Genomic DNA, 24,981 nt, shown 5'->3' on the forward strand with positions numbered 1-24,981 from the left:
ACTAGGTAGATATAAGTAGATAAATTGTAGTGTTTTGAGGGTTGTTGTTTGACAAATATAAAATAAATTTATAGAGTAAACCTATTTTAGGTTAGTTTTACATTCCTGGCCCCTTAGAAATTTTAACTCAATATCAAATCAACAAAATTGTAATGCAGAAAGTAGTCTAGCAGCGAGAGGAAGTCTTTCCAGTCTTTTGTACTAGGTGCCACATGTATGATTAAATCCCATCTGGCGAGAGGTTGTATGTGTGCACTAGGTAACAAAACATTTTTCAGATAAATCAGAGAAAGGAGAAAAGTTCAAAGTGGTATAGTGAAATTGAAAGGTGAAAAGGATCAATGTGTAGAGAGAGACAAAGAAATGGCAGAAATACTAAACAAATACAGTTCGGGGTTCACTAAACAGGACCCAGAAGAAGGACCGTCGCTAGTTAACAAGAAACCGGAGGGGAGTGGAGTAGATGTAACTCCGTTTACAGTGGAGAATGTGTGGGAAGAGCTGGGAAAACTTAAAGTGGACAAAGCCATGGGGCCTGATGAGGTTCATCCCAGGATACTGAGGGAGCTCAGAGATGTGCTGGCGGGTCCGCTGTGTGACCTGTTCAAAAGATCACTAGAAACGGGAGTGGTGCCGAGTGACTGGAGAAGAGCAGTGGTGGTCCCGCTTCACAAGAGTGGGAGCAGAGAGGAGGCTGGAAACTATAGGCCGGTTAGCCCCACCTCGGTGGTGGGAAAAGTGATGGAGTCACTGCTGAAAGAAAGAATAGTGAACTATCTACAGTCTGAACAATTGCTGGATCAGAGGCAGCATGGATTCACCAGGGGAAGATCCTGTCAGAAAAATCTGATCGACTTTTTCGACTGAGTGACTAGAGAATTGGATCAAGGAAGAGCGCTCAATGTCATCTACTTGGATTTCAGCAAGGCTTTTGATATGGTCCTGCACAGGAGGCTGGTGAATAAAATGAGAAGCTTAGGAGTGAATGCCAAGGTGGTGGCCTGGATTGCAAACTGGTTAACGGACAGACGACAATGTGTGATGATAAATGGAACTTACTCTGAAGAGAGAGTGGTGTTAAGCGGAGTGCTGCAAGGATCGGAGTTGGGACCGGTCCTGTTCAATATCTATGTGAGTGACATAGTGGACAAGTTAGAAGGTAAGGTTTGTCTGTTTGCGGATGACACTAAGATCTGCAACAGAGTGGACACGCCAGAAGGAGTGGAGAGAATGAGAAGGGATTTAAGGAAGCTGGAAGAGTGGTCGAAAATATGGCAGCTGAGATTCAATGCCAAGAAGTGCAGTCATGCATATGGGGTGTGGAAATCTGAAAGAACTGTATTCGATGGGGGGTGAAGGGCTGATGTGCACGGAGCACGAGAGAGACCTAGGGGTGATAGTGTCTAACGATCTGAATTCGGCGAAACAATGTGACAAGGCGATAGCTAAAGCCAGAAGAATGCTGAGCTGCATAGAAAGAGGAATATCGAGTAAGAAAAGGGAAGTGATTATCCCCTTGTACAGGTCCTTGGTGAGGCCTCACCTGGAGTACTGTGTTCAGTTCTGGAGACCGTATCTCCAAAGGGACAGAGACAGGATGGAGGCGGTCCAGAGAAGGGCGACCAAAAAGGTGGATGGTCTTCATCGAATGTCTTATGAGGAGAGATTGAAGAATCTAAATATGTACACCCTGGAGGAAAGGAGGAGCAGGGGAGATATGATACAGATTTTCAGATACTTGAAAGGTTTTAATGATCCAAAGTTAATGACAAACGTTTTCCATCTGAAAAAAATCAGCAAAACCAGGGGTCACGATTTAAAACTCCAGGGAGGAAGATTCAGAACCAATGTCAGGAAGTATTTCTTCACGGAGAGGGTGGAGGATGCCTGGAATGCCCTTCCGGAGGACCTGGTGAAGATCAGAACTGTGAAGGACTTCAAAGGGGCGTGGGTTAAACACTGTGGATCCATAAAGTCTAGAGGATATGAATGAAGAGTGGGTGGCTCGCGGGAATGATGGCTACTACCTGGAGATAATACCCTTATTCAATAAACATACACATGGTTAATGTGACTCCAACATTGTTCTAAGCTTCAACGGCAAGAGGTAATGTGGAAAAAAGGATTTTCATTCACAAAAAAAGCGGGGAGTAGCTTGCTTGTTACCGCAGTTACTACCCCAAACCAAATAAGCCTGATACTTCACTTTCAATGCATATCCAGCATAGCTTTCTGCTTCAACGGCAGGGGAGAAAGTCTGATACTTCACTTTCAAATCATATCCAGCATAGCTCTCTGCTTCAATGGCAGGGGGGAATGAAGAAAAGTGGATCTATATACAGACAACAACCAACAAGGATTGAATTACATAGTCTGGGTAAACAAATAAGCATGGGTGTACTTGCTTGCTTATTGCGGTGGTTACTACCCCTAACTAATTAAGCTAGATATTCACTTAGATGCAGTTCCAACACTGCTCTCTACATTAATGGTGGGGGTGGAAGGGAAATAGAACCAAAGGTTACTAAGGGCCAAGAGACTGTTTCTCTTGGCCCTTAGTAAGTTTGAGAAGAAAAAAAAAAGAGTGTGAAAGCTTGCTGAGCAGACTGGATGGGCCGTTTGGTCTTCTTCTGCTGTCATTTCTATGTTTCTATGTTTCTATGTAAGTCTAAAATTGGTCTTAGGACTCCTGTTTTCTTGGGAATTAGGAAATATGGGGAGTAAAATCCTATGTTGTGAAGGTGTGATGGGTAGAGTTCTTATTGCTCGTTGTTTTTTGAGCTGTGAAAGTTCTGTCATCAAATGAAGATGATTTGAGAAATTGCCTATGTTGGCAGTTAGATGAGGAAGAATAGGCTTGAATTGGAAATGCAATTGATAACCCTTGGATACTATCTCCTGTAACCAGCAGTCAGATGTGATTGTATGCCAGACCTCTTTGAACGCTGAGATTCTGCCTCCCACAGCTGTGGGGGGTGGTGGCCCAGTGAACACTAAAAAGAAGTTGGTTGTTTTGCGGTCGTGGCCAGCTGCTGTCCTTGTTGTCATTGCCTACATGGACGACCCCTGCGTTGTTGATTATTTTGAGGGGGATGGCAAGGTGGTTGTGGTCTGTACGATGGATAAGACCTGAATGGGCGTCTCTGATATGGTGGTCTTCTACTTGGCGCAAAGTAGTGACGAGAAAATGAACCATATGTAGCAGAAGTTGTTAATGCTTGCACTGCCACATTCTGCTCTTTTAGTTGAGCTACCATTTCCTGGAGTCTATCTCCAAACAGATTATCACCCCGACAGGGCAGGTTTGCTAGTTTTTCATGTACGTCTTCGCGTATGACACTAGCCTTTAGCCATGCTAGGCATCTGACGGCAATGGCTGATGCTGAGGTCCTGGAAGATGATTCAAAACCTTCATATACTGTTCGTAAAAGGTGTCTGATCCCTTCTTCCATGTTCTGTACCAATTGAAAAGGCTGCGACGTTGGGTCAGAGTCGGTTATGGTTTCCTTGAGCTGAGCTACAAGAGTCTCAAATAAATACTGGACTATATAGAATTGGTGCTGGTGTATTCTTGCACCCAACATGGATGATTGAAAAACTTGTTTCCCGAAATCATCCAGACATTTGTTGTCCTTTCCTGGTGGTGTATTCGAGTGGAGCCTCGATTTTTTGGTTCTCTGCATAGCAGATTCAACTACAATTGAATTGTGTAACAACTGAGTTGTAGAGTAAAGACTTGATTGTTGCATCCTGTATTTGATGTCTGTTTTTCTGGATACTGGGGTTATGGAATATGGTGTCTGCCAAGATTTCTCAAGGACAGAATCAAGAACTTTGTGAGGTGGCAGAGCCGAAGGGTCTGAAGGAAGGTCAAAGATTTTCAACAACCCTAATGTCTCTGACCTGGGATCTTGCTGTTTATGCACTTCCACATTCAGTGCTAAGCCCACCTTATCTATGAACTTAGGGTACGCTAAGTCTTCAGGGGACAAGTATGGTTCCTGAGGACCTTCCAGAGGGTCTGAAGGATACCTTGTGGATGATCCTGGTGATGTTGGAATTGAATCTGGTTGATTTGTCACTGGAGATGAAGTATCCAGTCGAGGTATTGAAGGTTGAGGTGAGAACTGTGGTTTCACCGGTGGTTCCGTCTGTGGTGTTTGATCTGGAACTTTTGGAGGAGTATCCAGTGGTGGTAAAATTGGGGTTTCCCCCATTGGGGTAATAGGAGTTGGTGCAGGGAGACCTAATCCTGTGTGAAAAGAGGATAGGAAATCCGAGAAAGTGCGTGATAATTGAGTTATCGCTCTCTGAGTATCCTCCCCCCCCTGAGGCTGTGGAGGTGATGGAGAAGATGGATTGGCTGGAATTGCCACCAATAAAATATCTGAGTTCTTATTATGTGGTGCATGTTTGGGTAATATGATTGTTTCTTGTATTTTGGGATGCTTTGGGTCGTTTTTCGATACAGACAATAAGTCTGAAAATTTTTCTTCTGAAGATGAAGATACCCTAAACAAATCCCTGTCCTTGCAGAGAATGCACAGAAGGTAGTGAGGTAGAAGGCCTCTGGGGATTTTCCAACGTCTTTTGTGGATGAGACGGAGAATGAGTCGATGACTCATGAGGTAAGTGGCCTAGGTGTATAAGTAGAATGCTTCGAGTGATGTAGTTGAAGCTGTTTCAGTTGTTGCTTTGATAGTGTCGATGTGCTTGCCTGCGGTTCTGAAATATGCGAAGGATGTTTTTCTTTTTGTGTCGACGCAAACAACGGAGTATGCGTCGAAACTTGCGTCGAGGATTGCTTTGCATGATGATCCGGCGCCCGCTTCGATGTTTGCGTTGGTAAGTGAGTCGAGCGAGTCTTCTTCATGCGTCGATCGACGCTTTGAAGTTTTTTTGTGATGCTTTGACGAAGTCGACGCATGTTGATCCGGAGCATGCTTCGAGGTGTCTGGTCCGGCGCATGTCTTCGATGCAGATGAGGACTCAGCCAAGTCTCCTTTGTGATGCGTCAATGTTTTTAAGCCATATTGATACTTTGAAGAAACTTTCTGTTTCTTAGTGGTATTTGGTTCCAGCGACGCTGCCCTTTGCACGGTCTGCACATGCTTTGACCGCGGACCCGGGGAGGAGTGGGCCTCGACGGGGGGGGCGTTGTAGGAACCAGCTTGAGCAATAGTTTTTAGTCGCTCAATTTTTGCCGCTCTCTGGCGTCTCGCTCGCAGCGACATACGACCACAATGTACACAGATTGTCTGGTCGTGATTCAGGCCTAAGCATAAATAACAAGCCTCATGTCCATCCGTTATGGACATTATTTTCCCACAACCGCAAGGTTTAAAACCGGGTTGCCGCGGCATAATTGCTATCGATGTCTGTGGGTCAAATTTAAGAAGTCTTTCTAATCTCTTTGAGGAATCTGAGGAGAGTCGTGGCTCTGTGTGTGTTCCCGCTCGAGGAAAAGACAGACAGAGGAGAAGCTGATTTCTGCGTGGAAACACTCGCGCAGCCGCTCAGAGCAAAGCTCTGTATCGGCTTTGGAAAGCTCCACCTCCGACGCAAGACTGACAGTCCCAAGACAGCATGGCTAATTTAGCCCTGCTATTGACGGGAAAAGTAAAGAAAAGCAAAAGAAAAATGAAACCTATCTGGTTCTCAAAGGAGGTGGCTGACAAAATAAAGGCTAAAAGAACAGCGTTCAAGAAATATAAAGGATCCCAAAGGGAGCACAAAAAGAATATCTGGTAGAACTGAGGGAGACGAAGAAAGTAATCAAGAAGGCAAAAAGTCAAGTGGAAGAAAGGATTGCCAAAAAGGTAATTCAAGGTGACAAAACATTTTTCAGATACATCAGAGAAAGGAGGAAAGTCCAAAGTGGTATAGTGACATTGAAAGGTGGAAAAGATCAATGTGGGGAGAGAGACGAAGAAATTGCAGAAATATTAAACAGATACTTCAGTTCAGTGTTCACTAAAGAGGACCCTGGAGAAGGACCGTCGCTAGTTAACAAGAAACCGGAGGGGAGGGGAGTAGATGTAACTCCATTTACAGTAGAGAATGCATGGGAAGGGCTGGGGAAACTGAAAACAGAAAAGCCATGGGGCAGGATGAGGTTCAGCCCAGGAAACTGAAAGAGCTCAGAGATGTGCTGGCGGCTCCGCTGAGTGACCTGTTAATAGATCCCTGGAAACGGGAGTGGTGCTGAGAGACTGGAGAAGAGCGGTGGTGGTCCCGCTTCACAAGAGTGGGAGCAGAGAGGAGACTGGTAACTACTGTAAGAATACCCAGCGCTGAATTACACCTAGTGGATTGATAGCACTATGAAGCTCTATGATAACTAAACTTACCAGTCAATTTTCTCAGTGGAAAAGGGTAAACAGTGGAGTGCCTCAGGGATCTGTACTTGGACCGGTGCTTTTCAATATATATATAAATGATTTGGAAAGGAATACGACGAGTGAGGTTATCAAATTTGCAGATGATACAAAATTATTCAGAGTAGTTAAATCACAAGCAGACTGTTATGAATGTGGGCCCTTATATCGCGGTAAGACTACCGTCGAAGGGCAAGGCCTTGCTCACCGAGGACTCTTGCTAGAAGACTTCACCCTGGAAGCACGCGACCCCCCCAGGAGAGGCCCGTAGGGGTCCGGCCGCTGGGACTTAGGCGATTCCTCTGAGGACTGTAGAAGGTCTGGATGCAGGCGCCTCCTGCAGGTCGTGGGTTCCAGACGGCTGGCGCCTCCAGCAGGTCGTGACAGTCTTGAGGATGGAATCCAAGAGAAGTCCAAGTCCGGTCCAAAGTTCAAAATACCAGCGAGATCCGAATCCAGTCCAGGTGAAAAGCAGGAGAAAGGTCCGCAGCCGTACCAGGGTCGAGACAGGAGAAGGGTCCAAAGCTGTACCAGGGTTGAGACAGGAGAAGGGTCCAAAGCCGTACCAGGGTCAAGACAAGAATCAGTCCACGGAGCAGGAGAGAAGGCGGGATGAAGAACAGGAACCAGGAACCAGGAACACACTCTAGGCAGGAACCTCAATACTAAGGCAAGGACTGGATGCACAGCCCTTGCCTTAAGTACAGGAAGCAGAAGGAGGAGCTGTGGAGGGAGCCATGACACTTCCTGTCATGGCCCCTTTAAGAATTGCAATGCAGCCGCGCGCGCTGCCCTAAGGAGAGCAGGGGGAGGAGTCAGCTGGCCGCGGAGCCATGCTGCCGGCTCGGCACAGGCGGCGGTGAAGACGCGAACAGGCAGGGCAGTCTGTCCTGCAGATCCCCGGCGTCCACCTAAGTGATCCGGGTGAGTCCCCTGCTACCCCGGGTTCGTTCTTCGTCGCGGCCGACCGCGGCCGGCGGCCATGACACCCGGTCCCGGTCGCGGTCTGCCGCGGCCAATAGCGCTAACAGTACCCCCTCCTTTAGGCCTCCCCCGAGAAGGCCGGGGTTTACCGGGGTGTGCGGAATGAAAGTCAGCGAGCAAGGATTTGTCCAAGATATTCTTTGAAGGTTCCCAGGAGTTCTCCTCCGGACCAAACCCCTCCCAGGCCAGGAGATACTCCCAAACGGAGCCCCGTTTCCGGACAGCCAACACTTCCTGAACACGATAAACCGTCTCATCCATTGCCTGAAGGGGTGCCGGCTCCGGCGGCTTCCGATGAGGCCATCTGAGGATCAATGGCTTAAGAAGAGACACATGGAAAGAATTGTGAATGCGCAAGGAAGCCAGCAACCGGAGCTGATAGGTCACAGGACCCAGTTGTCGCAACACCGGAAAGGGACCAATATAACGAGGAGCCAGTCTCATAGAAGGGACCCTCAGGCGGATATGCCGGGTGCTGAGCCATACTTTCTCCCCGGACTGAAACTGCGGAGCCGGATGTCGATGTGGATCCGCAAATCTCTTCGCGGAACAGGCCGCCTTCCGCAACATCAGTTGCGTATGGGACCAAAGACGTTTCAGTTGGGAAGCAGTCAACTGAGCAGCCAGAGAAGGCACAGGCAATGGTACAGGTAAAGGTGGACGAGGTTGGCGACCGAAGACAATCTGGAAAGGAGACGCTCCCGTAGAGGTGCCCGCATGTGAATTATGGGAAAATTCCACCCAGGAGAGAAGGGACGCCCAGTCATCCTGACGAGAGTTAACGTACAGCCGGAGGAACTGTTTGAGCGTACGGTTAGTACGTTCAGCCTGACCATTTGCCTGCGGATGAAACGCCGTAGTGAAATCCAAGGAAATCCGGAACTTTTTGCAGAGGTGAAGCCAATAGCGAGCCATGAACTGCGGTCCCCGGTCCGAAGTGATATGATGAGGCAGGCCATGGAGACGGAAGATGTGGAGCATGAACAATTGAGCCAGTCGTGGGGCAGACGGGAGGGAGGGAAGTGGAATAAAATGGGCCATTTTAGAAAAGCGATCCACCATCACCCATATCACAGTATTGCCCTCGGAAGCGGGAAGCTCAACTATAAAATCTGTGGAGATATGCGTCCAAGGTCTGGTGGGAATGGGCAATGGTTGTAATAAGCCCCAAGGTTTCCCAGTGAGAACTTTATGTTGAGCGCAGACTGGACAAGAGTCCACATAAGCCCGTATATCCTTATGCATCTCGGGCCACCAATAATACTGTTGTAACAGCGCCTGTGTTCGCAGTCGTCCCGGGTGTCCCGCCAGTCTGGAGTCATGACCCCAAGCTAAAACTTTATTGCGTAGTTGTTGGGGCACCACCGTTTTCCCGGGTGGCACAGTGAAGGTAGCGGACAGGATGATACGGGCTGGATCAATGATATGTTGTTCTGAGTCCACAATATCTTCAGGGGAGAATGAACGGGATAAGGCGTCGGCTTTAACGTTCTTATCGGCAGGGCAATAAAGTATTTCCATATTGAATCGAGTAAAAAAGAGAGCCCAACGGGCTTGACGTGGGTTTAATCGTTGAGCTTGTTGCAAATACGTTAAATTTTTGTGATCCGTAAAGATGGTGATGCGATGTTGGGCTCCTTCTAGCCACTGTCTCCACTCGTCCAGCGCCATCTTAATAGCCAGCAGCTCCCTGTCTCCAATGGAATAGTTACGTTCTGCTGCAGAAAATTTTTTAGAGAAATACGAACAAGGATGCGTAGCTCCGGATGCAGTAGTCTGACTCAGGACGGCCCCAACTCCTTCAGCGGAAGCATCGACTTCTATAAAAAATGGACGCTTGGGGTCGGGATGCCGAAGACAGGGCTGCCAAAGGAAAGAGTCTTTAAGGGTTTGAAAAGCTTCCTCGGCCTCCACAGGCCAGATCTTGTTGTTAGCTCCTTTACGAGTCATGGCAGTCAAAGGTGCAGTAATTTTGGAGAAATTCTGAATAAAACTGCGGTAGTAATTAGCGAACCCTAAAAAACGTTGAAGCGCACGCAGTCCATTAGGCTGAGGCCATTCTTTGATACATTTTAGCTTAGCAGGGTCCATTTGAAATCCTCTGTTAGATATAATGTAGCCCAGGAAAGGTAGGGACTTTTTTTCAAAAATACACTTTTCAATCTTAGCGTACAGTTTATTTTCTCTTAACCGCTGTAATACTTGAATGACGTGTAGTCTGTGAGCTTGTAAATTAGCCGAGAAGATCAAAATGTCATCCAAGTAGACCACAACACAGATATAAAGCAGATCTCGGAATATTTCATTAACGAAGTTTTGAAATACAGCAGGGGCATTAGTCAGTCCAAACGGCATAACCAGGTATTCATAATGTCCGTCTCTCGTGTTGAATGCCGTTTTCCATTCATCACCCTCGCGAATTCTGATAAGATTGTAGGCCCCTCTGAGATCCAATTTGGAAAATATTTGAGCCCCTTGTAAACGGTCAAAGAGTTCGGCAATCAAAGGTAATGGGTAGCGATCTTTAATGGTGATAGCATTGAGTCCATGGAAATCAATGCAGGGTCTCAGGGTTCCATCTTTCTTTCCCACGAAGAAAAACCCAGCTCCGGCCGGGGAGGTAGAGCGTCGAATGAACCCTTTTTGTAAATTCTCCTGAATATAACTGGTCATAGCCTGAGTCTCTGAAGCGGATAGGGCATAGACCTTCCCTCGGGGAGGAGAGGCCCCTGGAACAAGGTTAATGGCACAGTCAAAATCTCGATGAGGCGGCAGGATCTCCGCAGCCTTTTTAGAGAAGACATCCGCGAACTGGCTATAATGTGCAGGTAGCCCTTCGAGTCGTGTAATGCATAGGTAGCTGTCGGTAGGCATGGGTTCCTGAAGACAAGTCTCTTGACAAGCAGTTCCCCATCGCAGGAGTTTCAGGGTTGTCCAATCAAACTGCGGATTGTGCTGTTGCAACCAAGGAATCCCCAATACTACGGGGTGTATGGCCCTCTGGATAACGTAAAATGACATTTGTTCGCAATGTTTGGGTCCAATGTGACACTCCAAAGGAACAGTCTGATGGGTTATCCTCCCCGGTAGCGGATCTCCATGAATAGAGGATATAATCAATGGTGTAGGACAAGGTTGCAGAGGAATATGGAGTTTCTCCACGATCTCTTGAAGAATAAAACTCCCACCGGCGCCCGAGTCTACTAGCGCCATGGTGGAGAAATGTAGGTCCTTAAGAGCCAGTGAAATCCGGAGAGTAAGTGGAGGAGCTGGAGAGGTACTGCCTAGGGTTACTCCTCCGCCAGAGCCTAGGCTTTGAAGTTTCCCGGACGAATCGGGCATCGGGCTATGAGGTGACCCGATCCTCCACAGTACATACATAGGCCTGACCGACGACGTCTCTGTCGCTCCTCAGGGGAAAGAGGACCACGTCCCAGTTGCATAGGTTCTTCAGTACTACCTCCAGAAGATGTGAAAGGTTGTGGGATGGTGGATACTGGACGAGGAGGGTTCCAGGAACTGGTTCGTTTGGAATTAGTTCCTTCACGGGCTCTTTCTTGCAGCCGACGGTCTATCCGGTTCACTAAGATGATAGCGTCTAAGGACTTCAGTAGTTCTCGAGCCGCCATCTCATCCTTAATTTTTGGCGACAGCCCCTCTAAGTATATAGAACGTAAGCAGTTCTCTTCCCAATGCAGTTCTGAGGCCAAAGTTCTGAACTCGATAGTGTAGTCTGCGAGGGCTCGATTACCTTGTCGTAATTGTAGCAATTTAGAACCGGCTACCACCTGTTGTCCCGGATCATCGAAAATTGTAACGAAAAGTTCCCAGAATTTTTTAAGGTTCTGCAGGATGGGGTCTGATCGTCGCCAATAAGGAGATGCCCAGGCCAGGGCCTTTCCTTCCAACAGTGACAAAATGTACGTGGTCTTAGTAAGATCGTCTGGAAACGAAGAGGCTTGAAGTTGAAAATGCATATTACATTGATCAATGAATCCCTGACACAAACGGGGATCTCCCGCGTAGCGTGGAGGTATAGGTAACGGAATTGTGGATCTGCCAGGGGTTGGCACCAACACTGGTACGGCGGCAGCGGCGGCCTGAGCAGCTGCCATGGCTTCCATACGTGCGTTCATTCGTTCTAATGATGATGCCATGGATTCCAGAATCCTTTGTTGTTCCATAACCTTCTGAGCCAACCCTGGAATGGCTTGGCGAGCCGAGGCCTCCGCCGGGTCCATGTCCTTAGTATTCTGTTATGAATGTGGGCCCTTATATCGCGGTAAGACTACCGTCGAAGGGCAAGGCCTTGCTCACCGAGGACTCTTGCTAGAAGACTTCACCCTGGAAGCACGCGACCCCCCCAGGAGAGGCCCGTAGGGGTCCGGCCGCTGGGACTTAGGCGATTCTTCTGAGGACTGTAGAAGGTCTGGATGCAGGCGCCTCCTGCAGGTCGTGGGTTCCAGACGGCTGGCGCCTCCAGCAGGTCGTGACAGTCTTGAGGATGGAATCCAAGAGAAGTCCAAGTCCGGTCCAAAGTTCAAAATACCAGCGAGATCCGAATCCAGTCCAGGTGAAAAGCAGGAGAAAGGTCCGCAGCCGTACCAGGGTCGAGACAGGAGAAGGGTCCAAAGCCGTACCAGGGTCGAGACAGGAGAAGGGTCCAAAGCCGTACCAGGGTCGAGACAAGAATCAGTCCACGGAGCAGGAGAGAAGGCGGGATGAAGAACAGGAACCAGGAACCAGGAGCCAGGAACACACTCTAGGCAGGAACCTCAATACTAAGGCAAGGACTGGATGCACAGCCCTTGCCTTAAGTACAGGAAGCAGAAGGAGGAGCTGTGGAGGGAGCCATGACACTTCCTGTCATGGCCCCTTTAAGAATTGCAATGCAGCCGCGCGCGCTGCCCTAAGGAGAGCAGGGGGAGGAGTCAGCTGGCCGCGGAGCCATGCTGCCGGCTCGGCACAGGCGGCGGTGAAGACGCGAACAGGCAGGGCAGTCTGTCCTGCAGATCCCCGGCGTCCACCTAAGTGATCCGGGTGAGTCCCCTGCTACCCCGGGTTCGTTCTTCGTCGCGGCCGACCGCGGCCGGCGGCCATGACACCCGGTCCCGGTTGCGGTCTGCCGCGGCCGATAGCGCTAACACAGACTGTGATACATTGCAGGAGGACCTTGCAAGACTTGAAGATTGGGCATCCAAATGGCAGATGAAATTTAATGTGGACAAGTGCAAGGTGTTGCATATAGGGAAAAATAACCGTTGCTGTAGTTACACAATGTTAGGTTCCATATTAGGAGCTACCACCCAGGAAAAAGATCTAGGCATCATAGTGGATAATACTTTAAAATCGTCAGCTCAGTGTGCTGCAGCAGTCAAAAAAGCAAATAGAATGTTAGGAATTATTAGGACGGGAATGGTTAATAGAACGGAAAATGTCATAATGCCTCTATATCGCTCCATGGTGAGACCACACCTTGAATACTGTGTACAATTCTGGTCGCCGCATCTCAAAAAAGATATAGTTGCGATGGAGAAGGTACAGAGAAGGGCAACCAAAATGATAAAGGGGATGGAACAGCTTCCCTATGAGGAAAGGCTGAAGAGATTAGGGCTGTTCAGCTTGGAGAAGAGACAGCTGAGGGGGGATATGATAGAGGTCTTTAAGATCATGAGAGGTCTTGAACGAGTAGATGTGACTCGGTTATTTTCACTTTCGAAAAATAGGAGGACTAGGGGGCATTCCATGAAGTTAGCAAGTAGCACATTTAAGACTAATCGGAGAAAATTCTTTTTCACTCAACGCACAATAAAGCTCTGGAATTTGTTGCCAGAAGATGTGGTTAGTGCAGTTAGTGTAGCTGGGTTCAAAAAAGGTTTGGATGAGTTCTTGGAGGAGAAGTCCATTAATGGCTATTAATCAATTTTACTTAGGGAATAGCCACTGCTATTAATTGCATCAGTAGCATGGGATCTTCTTAGTGTTTGGGTAATTACCAGGTTCTTGTGGCCTGGTTTTGGCCTCTGTTGGAAACAGGATGCTGGGCTTGATGGACCCTTGGTCTGACCCAGCATGGCAATTTCTTATGTTCTTATGTTCTTAATCAGCCAGCACAAGAGGACATTATTCCTTAGAAAACGGAAGTTAACTTGGTCTTATTCTCTGCTAATGATAACAAGAGGTTCCTGCCCATAGTAAGAGCACACACACATGCTAAAATTTATTGATTGGCTATGAGAGAATGGGCATGCTTTTGGAGACATCTGTTAATTGGTTGGACGAAGCCCTTATATTGCTGAGCACACACAGATCTTCGGGCAGATTCTGTATTATACACCGTTTGCTTTGTATTTGCTTCTGCCCCTGGAGGAATCCATGCCTTCCTCCATAAATAAAACTTCTACTTTTATAACTCTTTTGGAGCTGGTATTCATTGAGTTAATTAGTCAGAGGTTACCACCATTAACACTACAAACCGGTTAGGCTCACCTTGAAGGTGGGAAAAGTAATGGAGTCGCTGCTGAAAGAAAGAATAGTGAACTATCTACAGTCGGGAGAATTGCTGGACCAGAGGCAACATGGATTCACCAGGGGAAGATCCTGTCAGACAAATCTGATCGACTTTTTTGACTGGGTAACTAGGGAATTGGATAGAGGTAGAGCGCTCGATGTCATCTACTTGGATTTCAGAAAAGCTTTTGATACGGTCCCACACAGAAGGCTGGTGAGTAAAATGAGAAGCTTAGGAGTGAGTGCCGAGGTGGTTGCCTGGATTGCAAACTGGTTGACGGACAGAAGACAATGTGTGATGGTAAATGGAACTTACTCTGAAGAGAGAGCGGTGTTAAGCGGAGTGCCGCAAGGATCGGTGTTGGGACTGGTCCTAAGAACATAAGAACATAAGAAAATGCCATACTGGGTCAGACCAAGGGTCCATCAAGCCCAGCATCCTGTTTCCAACAGTGGCCAATCCAGACCAAGAACCTGGCAAGTACCCAAAAACTAAGTCTATTCCATGTTACCATTGCTAATGGCAGTGGCTATTCTCTAAGTGAACTTAATAGCAGGTAATGGACTTCTCCTCCAAGAACTTATCCAATCCTTTTTTAAACACAGCTATACTAACTGCACTAACCACATACTCTGGCAACAAATTCCAGAGTTTAATTGTGCGTTGAGTAAAAAAGAACTTTCTCCGATTAGTTTTAAATGTGCCCCATGCTAACTTCATGGAGTGCCCCCTAGTCTTTCTACTATCCGAAAGAGTAAATAACCGATTCACATCTACCTGTTCTAGACCTCTCATGATTTTAATTTAAATGATTTTTATTAGTATTATATCAACAGTAGCAAGATATACAGCCAAAATAGGGGTCTGGAGAAGTTGTACACTGACTTCTGCGCAGACCCAGGTATAACAACATCTCCAGAACACAGTAACCACCACCCACCCACCCCCCCACCCTCCCTCCCCTAATGAAGACAAAACAAAACAAAAGTCCAAGGGCAGAATCCATGCACGTATGTCCTCCTTCGGAATGTCCAATCAGCCAGCCATATCCTCAATAGGTAGACGCTGCGTCGACCTCAGCAATCATTGATGACCAAGCTGCGGGATTGATGCGGTAAAGATTGCAAGTACGGATCCCAAATCAACAAGAAGTGTCTGCGAGAACGAGGGTCCGCTCGTGAGCTCAGCTCCTCCATGCGTAGCAAATGGTGTAGGTGATTGCGCCAAGTCCAAAAAGAGGGAGCAGCAGAGTCCCGCCAATGCAATAATATAACTTTTTTCCCCACTAAACAAGCTTTGTGAATGAAAGTGCGTGGACCGTGCTTTAGGGAAATACGTGGAAAATGACCAAAAAGAAAAAGCAGTGGCGTTATCGGCAATTTAACTCCCAGCAGGTCCATTAAATAAGAGGCGACACGTCCCCAGAATCGACGGACACTAGGACAGGCCCAAAAGGAGTGACATAAATGCCCAATCGCTCCGTTACATTTACCACAGTTAGCGCTTGGGATCAACCCCGAACGATGAGCCACTTGGGGGGAAACAAAAGCCCTTCTCAGAAATTTATACTGCATCTCTCTGTAGTATATATTTACTGTGATATAATTAATGCGCCCAAAGCTTGCTTTTAAGATAGAAACTGTGAGAGCAAAAATCCCATCTTTATTCCAGCGTTCAAGTAAAGGGCATAAGGTTCATGTTTCTTGACACTGTGTAACCGTTTATAATACTGGGACAACGTGGGAACTTTCTGGTCGTTAAACCGCATAACTTTATCCAAAGAGGTAAGAACCTCCACGGGCCCAGGTTCTACCGGCAGGGACTGAAAGTAATGCTTAAGCTGGAGGTATGGAAAGACATGGGAACTGTCCAACTTATACTGAGAGCATAATTCAGGAAAAGTGAGCAGCTGACCATCATCGTGAATTACTTGGCCCAAGCGAGTAATATCTAGCGCCTTCCAGTTATGAAACCCTTTAGTCTGGGAGCCAGGGAGAAAGGCACCATTCCCCTGTATAGGCAACAGCGGCACACACAGCCTAGGCAGTTTTAACAACTTTGTAACCAGTCTCCAAGTGTCCCTTATTGGTTTAACGGATGGAGAATGAAGGAGCACAGAAGGGAGTTCTGGGGAGGGAGCCTGAACAACATATGAAAGGGCATATGGTGTCACCAATGCCGATTCTGCATACAGATGTACATAGAAAGATTTATCTAACATCCAATCCCTGAGAATACGGAGATTGCATGCCAGATTGTAAAGCTGGAAGTCTGGGACTCCTATCCCCCCCTCACCCCAGCGTTCCCTAAGGTCAACCAACGATATACGCGCCTTTCCTCCCTTCCATAAGAAAACACGAAGGGCTTTGTCAAGAGATCTAAGATCCTGACGACTAAGTAACAAAGGTAGATTTTGCAAAAGAAACAGCCACTTTGGCAGTAGCACCATTTTGAATAAATTAAGACGGCCACAGAGAGAGAGTGGTAAATTATGCCAAGTATGGAGCTTATCCAAGGTCACTTGAAGTAACGGCTGAACATTGGTCTTATAGAGACTAGCAGGGGAGGGCGGGAGGATCACCCCCAAGTATCGAAGGGATCCGTCCGCCCACTTCAGTGGAAAGTCACCAGGCCAGCTGTCTTTAAGGTTAGCCGGATAGGCCAAGACTTCAGATTTAGTGGGATTAAGTCGAAGGCCGGCAAAGCTGCCAAATTCAACAAAGAGCTGCATTAGTGGAGGTAGGGAACGCTGGGGCCTAGACAGAAAAAGCATCACATCGTCAGCGAAAGCCACATATTTAAAAATTTCATTGTGCATTCGAATACCCCGTATTGCTGCCGTATTGATAATGGACAATAATAGAGGTTCCAGCTGTAAGAGAAAGAGCAGTGGGGACAGGGGACATCCCTGTCTGGTCCCACGTGTAATAGGAAACACCTCAGATTGAGCATTATTTGCAACAATAACAGCAGTGGGCTCATGATACAACAAATGAATTGCATCCAGGAACCAGCCATCAAACCCCAGCTCCCGCAAAATGAAAAAGAGGTAACCCCACTCTACACGATCAAAGGCCTTTTCTGCATCAAAATTGATCAGAAGATAGGGCTCCTCCATCATCTGACTCATTTCCATTGCCGCCAGGATCTTCCGAATATTAGTTAAAGCATAGCGGTGCCGCACAAAGCCCACCTGATTTTCCCCAATCAGTGTAGGAAGCACAGCCGCCAGGCGATCCGCTAGGATTTTTGCCAATATCTTCTGATCAGCATTGAGGAGTGAGATTGACCTATATGAAGCCAGAGAGGTAACATCCTTGCCCGGTTTAGCGATAAGCGTGATATGAGCCTGATTAACATGGTGTGGGTAGTGTCCCTGAGCAATTAACGCAGTAAAGGTCTGAGCCAGTACCGGACTAACTAAGTCCACCAGACTTCTATAAAACTCGACAGTGAACCCATCGGGCCCTGGCGCTTTAAAACGCTTGGACTGCAGAATCACCCTTTGAATTTCTTCCGGTTCCAAGGGGCTGTTCAACTTGTCCCTATGGTCCGCCGTGAGAGCTGGCAAATCCAACCTCTCACAGAACTTAGCACAAACACCCGGATCCCAGCCCTCCGTAGTGTATAGGCGGGAAAAAAATGTCTGAAACTGTGCAAGAATGGCTTTAGTATCGGTATGCAACTTCCCAGTGTCCGTACGGATTACCGGGACGTGCCTAGAGGCGCGAGATGCCTTCACCAAGTTATGTAGCAACCGACCCGACTTATTACTATATTTATGCATTTGATACTGGTAATAAAGTAGACTCTTCTTCCCCCTCTGATGGAGGATCGTATTAATTTTCCCTTGGACTACCCGGTGGGCCTCCCTGTCTCCCGGAAGATTAGTATGAGCCAAGCGCCGTTTAAGAGTTTGCAATTGCATACTTAAGGTAAGGAGACTCTTATCCAATATTTTTTTCCGCCGTGCCACGTAGGAGATGATATCTCCACGAAGCACCGCCTTGGCGGTGTACCAGAAAAGTACGGGGTTGGCTCTGTGTTCATCATTAAAAGTCACATAATCTTGCCAACGTAACCGTAAGTATTCTTGGAAGGGAATATCCTCAGCCAAAAAGTAGGGGTACCGCCATAGCCGATTAACGGGTATAGAGGGGGAGAGCTGCACATCCAGCCAGATGGGAGCATGATCGGAGATAAGAATATCACCAATACAAGCATCAGTAACCTTTGTAAAGTGTTTATCACTGATAAAGAAATAATCCAGGCGGGACCAAGTCGCATGGGCTCGAGATAAATGAGTGAAGTCTCTCTCATCAGGATGTAAGATCCGCCATGCATCAAGCAGATGAACCGACTGTTCAAGCTGCAGCAACCTAGTGCTAACACCCCGATCTCTAGGGCTAAAAGAGGATTTATCTAAATGTAAATCTCGGACTGCATTAAAATCGCCCCCCATGATAATAAAATCATCTAGATAGGGGAGCATCAACCCCTGTAAGGCATGCAGAAACTCCGCCGTATCGTAATTTGGAGCATAAACATTACAAAGTATGAGTGAAACATTTGAAATTTTTACCATTAAGACCTGATAGCGCCCCCGCGGGTCTTTCAGCTCCTGTATAATAGTGAACGGTACATGTTTACCAATTAATATGGCTACCCCAGCCGACTTAGAGGAGCCGGAGGCATAATACACATCCCCCACCCAACCCCTGTGAAGCTTGGCGTGTTCTACATCGGTTAGGTGCGTCTCTTGAAGAAAGGCGACATCCACCTGTTTTTTCTTAAGATGGTTCAATATTTTTGACCTCTTAATGGGCGAATTTATGCCACAGACATTCCAGGACATGAATCGAATTCCACTAACAGGCATGATCTAGAGGAGTGACAGACATAGCGAATAACAAACTTAAAGCAGGAGCAGGAAGGTTCTCCCAGCTAAAACCCCCCTGTAAGATCAGTGCCATGACATAAAAGAAAGAGATCACCAAAGCTACGTGCCTGGACCCCACATCGTGCCCTACATGAAAAATTCCATGCCCCCCACCCTGTCCACCAGCCCCCCCCCCATTCCCCTGTTCCCGTTCCCCCCACACTCTTACTCTAAGAAAAGCCACCACCATGCATACAAACACCCACCCCCCCCTTCCCGATGCATTCCAGCCACATCCACTCAATATAAAATAAGATCTGGGACCTTAAAGGTCCATACAGAGGCACACTGAAGGGTTAACACAAAGGACAATAATGATAAGCAGAAGAAAAAAAAGAAAAAAAAAAACTGAGCCACTGTTAGGGTAGTCCAACAACAGGAACCGCTGGAACAGAGTCCCGGGCAAAAAACAATAACCAGCCTCAGGCAGGCCCGTCACCTAGATCTGCAATATAAGAATGGGAGAAAGAAAAAAAAAAACCCTCAGGCAAAGGGGTGCAGACCAGACCACCGCCATTCGAGGCATCAAACAAGGGTCGAACAACTCCGGCGTCTTCAATCCGGGTCCACACTGGTGCTGGGAGAACTCTGATTGCTCCTTTTAGAAGATGTACGCGCAAACTCCTGTGCCGCTGCCAGCTCGGTGAACCACTTAACACCCTCACGGGTGATCACTCGCAGTCGCGCCGGGTAGATCAAGGTGGCACGATATCCTAAATTGATGAGTTGGGTGCAGACCGGGGCGAAGACACGGCGCTTTGCAGACAGGGCAGCCGAAAAGTCCTGAAACACCATTATTTTCTTGTTTTCGTACATCAGTACTTTACCTGCCCTGGTAGCCTGTAAAATCTCCCCTTTATGCACAAAATTAAAAATTTTGGCAATGATGATTCTAGGCCGCGGGTCAGAGGGCTTCTTCTGGCTAAGCGATGTGCCCGTTCTATACGCAGGGGCCCATGCGCATGTGTAAGGCCCAGTTCCTTATTCAGCCAGCCTTCTAAGAAAGTCACTAATTCCCGATCAGGAATGGATTCCGGGAGGCCCAGGAAACGCAGATTCGACCGGCATGACCGGTTTTCTAAATCTTCAATACGGTCTGCCTGCTTCTCGACCACCAGTTTAATCGCTGCCACCTCCGCCTCCACGGAGTGCGCCCCGTCTTGTAAATCAGACACTCGCTGTTCAAGGGTGGAAAAACGCGCCTCGCACCCCGCGAAGGCCGAGGCAAGCTCCGTGAGTTTAGTCGAGATACTTTGCAGTTCCGGACCCAACAGTTCCAAAATCGCTGTCTTGACTTCGGAAATCGCCGCCTTTGTCGGCGGGGGTGGGGTAGCCGGCGCCATATTGGTGGGTACCTCCGAGCCGCGCGGCTTGTCCTTTTCCTTGTCCTTTTGTTTGAGACGGGCTGCCATATCGCTCACCAAGCCCTAGCTTTGTTCAGGGCAGATTCCCCAATGGCCTCGTAGGGTGCCTGAGTCAAAATAGCAGTGGATGGGGCTGGATGCAGGAGGGTCGGCGCTGCGAGGGAAAAATCACGGCTTTCCCCTGCACTGCATCACGTGACCTCCCACCTCTCATGATTTTAAACACCTCTATCATATCCCCCCTCAGCCATCTCTTCTCCAAGCTGAAAAGTCCTAACCTCTGTAGTCTTTCCTCATAGGGGAGCTGTTCCATTCCCCTTATCATTTTGGTAGCCCTTCTCTGTACCTTCTCCATTACAATTATATCTTTTTTGAGATGCGGCGACCAGAACTGTACCCAGTATTCAAGGTGCGGTCTCACCATGGAGCGATACAGAGGCATTATGACATTTTCTGTTTTATTCACCATTCCCTTTCTAATAATTCCCAACATTCTGTTTGCTTTTTTGACTGCCACAGCACACTGAACCGACGATTTCAATGAGTTATCCACTATGATGCCTAGATCTCTTTCTTGGGTTGTAGCACCTAATATGGAACCCAACATTGCGTAATTATAGCATGGGTTATTTTTCCCTATATGCATCACCTTGCACTTATCCACGTTAAATTTCACCTGCCATTTGGATGCCCAATTTTCCAGTCTCACAAGGTCTTCCTGCAATTTATCACAATCTGCTTGTGATTTAACTACTCTGAACAATTTTGTGTCATCTGCAAATTTGATTATCTCACTCGTCGTATTGCTTTCCAGATCATTTATAAATATATTGAAAAGTAAGGGTCCCAATACAGATCCCTGAGGCACTCCACTGTCCACTCCCTTCCACTGAGAAAATCCTATTCTCTGTTTACTGTCTTTTAGCCAGCCGACCAGGCCCACACACCCAGCGCACATTGTAGAGTCCCTGCTCGAGACGGCCGAAGGCGGTTTACAACGGGAGCCTGTGGAGCCTGAGCGGGTGAGCCCTGGGAACGAGGAGCTGGAATGTATATCCCATGAGGAGATGAATCCTTTGTGGCGCTGGAAATGGGTCCTAGAGGAGTAGAACAGACCTATACTGCTGAAACCATCGCAAGGAATATGCTGCGAGGGGCAACACAACAGGAGATGGGTGAGTCCCGTACAGAATCCATCGCAGTGAAAGTTAATATTGGGCAATCGGAGGATATTACACTTGGGAAAGTCTGGTATGAACTTAAAGCTATTGATACTGCTTTAAAGTCAATTGCTCAGTTGATAATTGAAGTAAAACAGCAAACACAAGAGAATAATACTCTGATTAGGACTTTTAATTTGAAAATACAAGACCACGAGGAAAGATTAAAGAAAATGGAGTCTCTGCAACAAGACTTTGTGAAATCAGAAACAGCAACAGAAAGAAGAATTGAAAAAGTGGAGAACAATCTAAGAATGATGAATTTACGAGTGATAAACTTTCCCATGCTCAGATTAATTTTACCAGCAGAATTATTTAAAACATACATGAAGGAAGTATTAAAGATACCAGAGACAGCATTGCCCGTTTGCACCAGAGCATACTACCTGCCTCAAGTTGTTCCCGAGGCTGCAGGAGAAAACATACCATCTATGGACATTTCTGAGATATTGGAATTGTCTTTAGAAACAGAGGTGAAGGAAAGAAAAGCAATGTTAATATCATTTGCTTTCATTTCAGATCACAATTATGTCTTGAAAATGTTCTTGAGGAATAGATCAGCTCTATTTTATGGAGCAAAATTGTGGATTTACCCTGATGTAATCAAAGTAATGCAGCAATGCAGGAAGGAATTCCTTATTATGAAACAAAGGGTAATCAATATGGGTGCCCGATACGTCTTAAAATTTCCATGTAAATGCTGCATAAGATTCCAAGGGAATAATTATGTCTTTTTTGACCCCAAACAACTGAAGGATTTTTTATTGGGACACCCCCAAGAAACTTCTGTTGAGTGATCGGTTAAACAAATAAGGGTTGCTCACCTATCTTTACATTAATATATATGGAAATTTTGTTGATATTCGTTCAATATGTTCTTGCCTCCATAATTCCTATATTTAGGTGTGTATTTGGAGGGAATTTTTTCCTATATTTCTTTTTGGATATGATATGTAAATTGGTGTCTCAGAATATAACCATCACCTCAGATGATGGTTATAAATATAACCATCAGAATATAAACAATCAGAATATAAACATCACCTCAGATAACCGAGGTGATGTTTTTAACGTGCCGCGGTATATAAAAAAAAAATCACTAAATAAATAAATAAATATGTACCGAATTCTATTATTTATTTATTTTATTTATTTAGGTTTTTTATATTCCGGCATTCATGATAAAATCACATCATGTCGGTTTACATTTGAACAAGGAGTGCAGGATAACTATTAAGAATAGTTCATGAATGATTGTGAAAATTTTGAAAATAGGAAAAAAAAAGTGTGCTTTTATGTTCTTTATCAAGACAGTGGTGCCCAAGACAATTGGGAATAATTTTGTATCTTTCTGTCACATTTTCTTAGTCTGTGATTGCATCCCTTGGTACTTGATGATCTTCTGTCTATCAATACCTAGTACAGAACAGTTGCTTACTATTAACATTTTTATTAGCAACAATGTCATTTTCAAGTTTTTTTTCCTCTAGTACCACTATTTCTATTTTCTATCTGCTGCTATGGGAATGCCCATATGATCACAACTTCTTCAGGCTCCACAATTCTGTCAGGGTCATGATTTATTTATTTATTTATTTATTTATTTATTTATTTAACAGTTTTATATACCGACCTTCATAGTAAATAACCATATCGGATCGGTTTACAATTAACAAGAATAAAAAACTGGGGTAACTATTCAAGTAAACGAAAAATAAACAGTAGGTAGGAATGAGTCAAAGTTACAATCAACAGGGAAGAGAACTTGGAAGCTTGCAACAAGCTGGAAAGAAGATAAGGCAGGAAATAAATATGAAGTGATGCCATAGGGCGTACGGGTTAAAGCTTAATGGTGCTTTAACCTGGGAGAGTCAGAGTCCATTCGTGAGTATAATCACCATAACGGGTAAGCGTGAAGGACAACTAGTGATTGTCTGGTGGGTCGGCGAAGGCTTGGTGAAAGAGCCAGGTTTTAAGTCTTTTTCTAAAAGTTAACAGGCAAGGCTCCACTCTGAGACTTGAAGGGATGCTATTCCAGATAGATGGGCCAGCTATCGAAAAAGCTCTGTCTTTGGTCATCGAGAGGCGTGAAGCTTTAGTAGGGGGAAATTTCAGGGTGCCTTTGAGAATATCTCTAGTTGGTCTGTTAGAGGAGTGGAGTTTGAATGGGATTTCCAGGTCGAGTTGAAGATGATGATGGATAGTTTTATGAATTACGGTGATTGATTTGTATAGAATTCTGAAATTAACTGGTAACCAGTGTAGGTTCCTGAGGATGGGAGAGATGTGTTCGCTGCGGCTGGTACTGGTCACATCATTTGATCACATCATTTGGTCACATCATTTGATCATTTGATCATTTGATCATTTGATCACATCATTTGATCACAACATTTGATCACATCATTTGGTCACATCACAAATGATCACATCATTTGTCTGGTACTGTGATAGTATATTTTTATTTATTTATTTATTTATCGAGTTTTACATACCGTCGTTCGGTTTTGCCATCACAACGGTTTACAAAGTTTGATGTTTAACAGAGTGTTCAAAAGTATAGTATTTACAGTTTTCAATGGATGAACTGGCTATCTTATTGTGCCTTCTTTCTGACATCAGCAGGTGACAAAGTTACTAACTACCTTACAGTGCCAAGAAAACTAAAGAGCAGGGCCAGCCAATGCCAGGTGCCTTGATGCTCTACCTAAATGACATCACTCAGCTTCTCCAAGAGCCTCTTGTGGTGCTGGGGCCCCGGACAAAAGTCCTGCTTGCCATCCCCCTCCTCTTCCCTTTAAAACTGGCTCTATTGCTCAGCCCTCATCCAGAAGTAGATGATCCAGGAGCAGTTTTCCGTGAACAAGCAGGACATCAGTCACTGATGGGATTACATCATCCAATGACATCAAGTCGGGCCTGATCTGTAGCTGAATTTTTGAGAATCTTCCCGCTCATGAATAGTAGGTTGGCACCAATAGCCGTTACATGCCGTCTACTCCTCCCACCTTCGTCTCTTTTTGTCTGCCACCATGAATAGTTGGATCTGATTTGCTCTCCCATTCCCACAAAGGGGTTTGCCCCTTAAGTCTCGGTCTAAAATGCGACAAAAAAATGTCTCTGAGGGATCTCTATGATGCTGCCTTCTATGCTTAGGATCTCAGCATGACTCCTCTTAACTGCAAGGTGTGTGGATGCATATCTCCCAAGGCTCAATGCTATCAAGAACTCAAAATGAAGTATGAGTTCCTCCGGGCGTGTCTCATAAGCATAAGCAAGATGATTCTCCTCCTCATCGTTGCAAATCCAGATGTTCTAGAAGCTGCGACTCTTGTTCTGACTCCAGAGATCCTCCAGTCTGGTCTCCAGTAGTGGATTTAACCAGTAGTCCTCATGAGGTGCATTGATCACCATCCAGACATCCCTATACAACAGAGTGATCACAAATCTTTCTTGGCTTCCCCTCTGGCATTCCAGAGCTCTGGTAAGACCTCGTCTGTGCTGAAAACCTGTAATCTGAATGCACCTCTTCCTCCTCTTCTGGGTACAGAGGCTCAGAGTACTCCATGGCATCCAAGGATTCAAT

Source organism: Rhinatrema bivittatum, chromosome 6 (genome assembly GCF_901001135.1).
Source record: "Rhinatrema bivittatum chromosome 6, aRhiBiv1.1, whole genome shotgun sequence".
Taxonomy (NCBI): Eukaryota; Metazoa; Chordata; class Amphibia; order Gymnophiona; family Rhinatrematidae; genus Rhinatrema; species Rhinatrema bivittatum.